The sequence below is a fragment of the Hakea prostrata genome, chromosome 5 (genome assembly GCF_041222555.1).
Source record: "Hakea prostrata isolate BN-2017 chromosome 5, UWA_Hpros_2, whole genome shotgun sequence".
Lineage (NCBI taxonomy): Eukaryota > Viridiplantae > Streptophyta > Magnoliopsida > Proteales > Proteaceae > Hakea > Hakea prostrata.
The window spans coordinates 36,538,983-36,544,729 of record NC_142604.1 but is presented as its reverse complement, the minus strand read 5'-3'; the positions used below and the strand labels follow the sequence as shown (position 1 = coordinate 36,544,729).

Below are 5,747 nucleotides of genomic sequence, written 5' to 3'. Positions count from 1 at the left end.
CTTTATAAATTGGGAACATGAGTTTCTAAATTGGAAACAACATGGTTCTCATAGCAAACTCACCATGGATTCAAGGGAAGAATTAGAGAGAACAAGGCTTCTCTCTAATGGAATATCAAGAACATATCAGAGGCAAGAATAACTAAATAGAAAATCAAAAGAATACTAATCCTAGAATGAGAGGAATCAAAAATAGAAACTTACTAGAATGCTTATATCAATGGTCAACATCGAAGGCTAAAATGGCTAGAAAGAAAGGGGAATTGATTCAAAGAGATGAAATACATTAGAATAGCAGTAAGGCTAAGATCAAAAATGTTAAACATTAATTAGAAAAGAAGCTATAGTAGAATGATCATGCTGTCCAAAACTCAATCAAAATCAGTAAAGAATTGAGGAGATTCACCATGTGGTTTCAAGGAATGGATAGAGTGATTGGGGGTTCACTCTAAGACATAAGGAGATTAGAGAATAGGTAGTTATAGTAGTGTAACACCTTCTCCACAATCAAAACCTCAAGATAGAACAGTAAGAAGAAGAAAAGAGAGAAGAAGGAGACAGAACACTGAAATCAAGGTCCAACTTCAAGATGTAACATTAAAATAACCTTTCTTCACCCAAAATAGATAGGGTGTCCTGGCTAGGTTTGGGCTGGATTTCACAATATACATGGTGTATTCTTTCCTTATTTGGATCTTTGGTTTATCTGTTGCACATCGATTATTATTGTTCATGATTATGTTATTGTTTATGTGGGAGGTTGATTACTCGATACCTGATCTTCGGGGCTGTGGATCACACTCTCGGGTATGCCAGTTAGGGTACCGGCTGGGAGGATGTGACACCTCCAATCAAGTTCAGTCTTATTGCGTTTGGACAGAAAAACCCAGTAGGGAGGATGGGAGATAGAAAGAATATGAAAGTGCACAAAAAGAGAAAGAGATGGCGTAACGCCAAGTTCAAAACACAAACCCAAGAAGCCGACGATGAGACGCCAGCTATTGGGAAGGAGCATTCCAGGGCAAATGTCCCAATGATTCAGAACGGCTGAGAACAAAGGATTAAAAAAGGGAAAGCGAACCCCGCTTTCCAGTGCATCTATGTACAGGGAAAACTCACCTGGAAGGGTTGAATCAACCCTCTCATCAGGATGGGGAACCCTAACCTGGTAAGAGGGAGGAAAATCAAAATCCTGGATTGCCGAAAGAAGGGTTTCCTCCTTGTAAGAAGAGGGAACGGAGCCAGGTCCGCCATTAGACCTGGAAGTTTGAGGCTGCCTAGGAGACTCGACAGTCACCCTAGGAGTCTTGGAAGATCCAGACTCAGGAAGGACGGAGGAAGTTTTAGCTTTTCTCCCTTAACTTTTCTGGGAAAATTCAGCAAATTCGCGCCAGAGGACAGTTAGGGTTTTGTTATCACTATCCGACTGTTCAGAAGGAAGGGAAGCAAAAGCTTCGTTACCACTACTATTACTGGCACTAGGTACCAAAGAAACCCTATTATCCGCCATTACTAGTTTCAGTAAGGTACAAAAGAAAACAACTGGAGACAGGAAGTTTAAACTTTACAGAAAGACCAGTAAAACTTACTGATTCGGTGAGGCAAAAGCTCGAGAGCAAGAAGGCGCGAAGCAGACGATGAAGGTTCAAATTCCAGACAAGAAGAATGAAACCGACGAAGACAACAAACCGCTTTTAAAACACCCGCACGAGTGTTCGGGAATCTGAACGATCGAGATTGATTCAGCATCGACGGTCGAGATTAGAAGACGTTTTGAAAGTTTGAACTCACGAATCCAAAACAGGCGTTCGGAAACCGTCGCTTGGGTTACGTGAGCCACGACAGATCGACTGCAAGGAAACACGTAGCATTTCCCTCACAACGCTCGAGGAAAAGTGACCACCGCATTAAATGTGATATGACATTTAATGGAACACGCAGAGACTATTGCCTGACGAAGAACCCAGTTAAAAACCAAGCCCTCCGGATCGACCGAACGCTTGGTCTGGGGGGCTCGTGATATGGAGAAAATATGATCGAACCGGGTTCATACTTGGTTTGATCCTCGACCTCGGTCGAGACAGAGGGAATCGACTCGCTCCCGAGCGAACCAGATCCAGAAGATGGCTTGCTGAGGAAGAAAACTAATTCAGCTACAAGCACGCCCTAATCCAACTTATGAATTAGGTTAATTACCCTAATGATGGCAGACTCAAATTGACGGCTGCTGCTTATCATTATCGAAGGGATAATCATCGCATAACCTAGAGGTTATCTCAGGAGTCCTCTACTAGTCCAAACTAGTAGAAGTCTATCGCTCAATGGATCTAACTGTTAAGATCCAACGACTACCCGAAGAAGGCTCGAGTACATCCAACGAAGGAGATTTGAAGGTACACTCTATATAAACCTCACTGGCTTACGAGGTAAAAAAATCAGATTCACATACACACTGGTAGACATAAACTATCAGAGGCTTACGATCTAGATCACCTTTCCCAGTTCTTCATTCCTTAGCTCTGTGCTTCTAGCAGAGCCGTTTGTGATTAAGTTCATCAACTGACTTAGCATCGGAGGTGGACTCCCGACCCCAGCGGTCGGGCCACGTCTGACGCTTTCGTTTTGCAGGTCATCACGAGGAGATCTAAGGGCTAAGCAGATTTTGAATGCATCACGTACCGAATTTGAAAACGGTATGGTTTGGTACGGTTAAAAGGTATCGGTACACAATTGACACCCTTAGTGGAAAGGCTAGTGAGTAAAAGAAAGAATCGTAAGGAAGATGGAAGAGGAATAAGAGAAAGATAAGAAGAGGAAAACGAGTCAAAATGGACTACACACAATTGTAGGGTTCAAACCTGACTTGAAATTTAATATTTTAAATGTTTAGATTTACAATATATGAAGAAGAAGAACAATATATTATATTCTTCATATAGTATACTTTCAATCTAAGCTTTCTTAATTTTAAATATATTTTTCTTTTTCTTTTTCTTATAGCAATTGGGCCTAACCCAAGAGTAATGTCAAGATGGACTGAACCTTAAATTGGGCTCAACCTAGGAGTAATGTCAAAATGGATTGGGCTTTAAATTGGGTCTGACCCAACCTAGATATAAAGGTGTCAAATTTGGTACTGTAATTCAGTACATGCCGACGGTATGCTAAAACCGAAATTGTACCGTACCGAATTCCAAAAAACAGTTTTGGTATATACCGTACCAAATTTGAAAACGGTATGGTTTGGTACGGTTAAAAGGTATCGGTACACAATTGACACCCTTAGTGGAAAGGCTAGTGAGTAAAGAAAGAATCGTAAGGAAGATGGAAGAGGAATGAGAGAAAGTGAAGAAGAGGAAAACGAGTCAAAATGGACTACACACAATTGTAGGGTTCAAACTTGACTTGACCTAACCTTGACTCTAGAATAGAAATTCTCAATGTAAATCCTTTTTTGGGCAATGATTAATGTCTCTCAATAAAGATGTCTCTCAGTAAAGAGGTCAGGGTTCGATCTCTATGATGGAATATGTAATAATCATCACCCCTTATTCTTAGTAAGTTAATATAAAGTACATTTTTTCAAAAAAAATCTAAATAAAATTCGTTCTTTGGGATACAATTTCTCAATCCAAATTGCAAACCCTATCGACTTAATAAATTGGAAAGGTCTTGGGAAGTTTATTCTAGAGTAAGATTGCACACAAAAGGCCTAGTCGATTGGGAGCACACGACTCTTTGGCCTCTTTCTACTCCTTGGATTGTAGAGCTTTCTCATTTCTTGCCTAGCCTTCATAAATTTTTTATTTACCCAAAAAAAATCCCAAATAACCAAAACTGAATTAGAAAAGATACTTGACCCTTTACAGCTGACAAAATCTCCATGAACATTATCAACATTACACCCAATATAACATGAAAAACAAATTGCTTCCCTAATGAATACTACATGGTTTTTAGAATTCTTAGGGAGTTGGTTTTATTACCGCCTCAGATATGTGACTACACTGAATAAACTTAATTTCATACTCTTTGGGAAAATTCTAGTTTTCAATTAACATCAATCACTCAGGAATTTACAGTATCAAACTCCTAGCCAATACTACTTCTACCTTCACAAATTGAATGTTGATGGAGATTTGCGTTGAAGGGGCTATGCCAAATTGAACAATTAATCAAGATGAACCCTGATTGCTGATAAGGAATTGGAACAAGCAAAAAAAATTCTGTAGTGGAAATAGACAAATACAACAAACACTAATCTAGGTTAACTTTGATTAAATAAATTCCCAACTAGAATTACAAACTCAGAGAAACAAGAACAGAAATTAACACGACTCTCCAAATCATTAACAAAAATTCTCTATTTATAACCTAAATTCTAAAATGGAGGAGGTTGATCAGTACTGGAAACCCCAAGAAGCTTGATCGAGGAGGTTGATCAGTACTGGAAAGCCCAAGGAGCTTGATTTCGAATTTCCTCTTCTTCTTCAAGAGTAAAATCGTTTTCGACATTGAAAGTCTCTCGTATCTGTTCAACTGTTTTTCCCCTTATCATGCTAGCTATTTTGTCCGTGCCTAATTCCAATAATCCTGCAATATCTAGATAATTTGCAGCGAGTATGAGATCACAAAGTGTTTGTTCATCAACGTCCAGAAACTTTTCTTCCCATTTCTTTTCTTGATTTACTTTGTCTTTTCTTTTCTTTTCATCTCCATCCGCTTCTCCAACCAGAACAATTTCTTTCCCTTTCCTCAAAGATCCATTGTCGACGTTGCTAAACCTCTCGCAGTAGTCAATCACCTTGACTAATATCTTTGAACTAACGTTTGGTAATGGTATCGTTCCACTAACACCATCCTCGATCATGTTCTTGATGAACTGTGATACAAACACGACGGATTGATCAACCTCAAAGATTTCCCCATCGGAACTCTTCAGAACTAACTTCTGGGAAGACATTGTAGCAGAAAAAAAATCTGAAAAATTCTTCAACGCACCTGTCTCTGTTTGTGTGAGAAAATAAAAAAGAACCAGTCTGAGCTCAGAAAATTTCTTCAACCACTGTTTCGATTTCAGCAAAACGGAATCGAAAGATGTTGAGATTAATTAGACTGTAAGGAGGCGAGTAATTTATAGGGAAAGGGAGTGAGCAGTTAATGGTTCGAAAAAATAAAAATAGAAGGAATTGGAAAGTGGAATCCGAAGGAAATTAGGAATCCAATTCCTTCTCGGAATGCTGTAAATCGTAATGTTGTAATACAATACAAAGAGTAGAATTAGTCTATATATATATATATATATATATATATATATATATATATATATATATAAAATATATATATATATATATATATATATATATATTATTAAATTTAAGCTAACGACGAGGGCTTACATGTAATTCCAAATTAACACGGCCCAGCCCAAGTTTGGCAGTTAAAACTAAATGTTGGGCCTGGCCTCCTTTAACCCTTTTCGATTCTGGCCTTTTGAAAGTTGGGCTGGGCTTGAATTTGGCCCATCTTTACCTCAACTCACGCTTGTACATAACTTTCATTCAATAGGAGAGGATGAAATTCCAATGGGAGAAAGAGGAACAACAAGGGGAGAGGGAAAGTGAAAAATTCTTTTCTAGAGGAAAGAACGAAAGAAGGGTGAGGGAGGGACATACAAAAGAGAACCAAGAAGGCTCAACATGCGACACCAAGTCTTGTAGCAAACCTAAGAGGGTGCACAGAGAAAA

At 38.8% G+C, this 5,747-nt stretch overlaps 1 pseudogene; it reads right to left on the bottom strand.

Moving 5' to 3' along the window:
* Nucleotides 1-4,441: 4,441 nt before the first annotated feature.
* On the bottom strand, nt 4,442-5,222 carry LOC149015888 (SKP1-like protein 1A pseudogene; annotated as a pseudogene).
* Nucleotides 5,223-5,747: the final 525 nt, after the last annotated feature.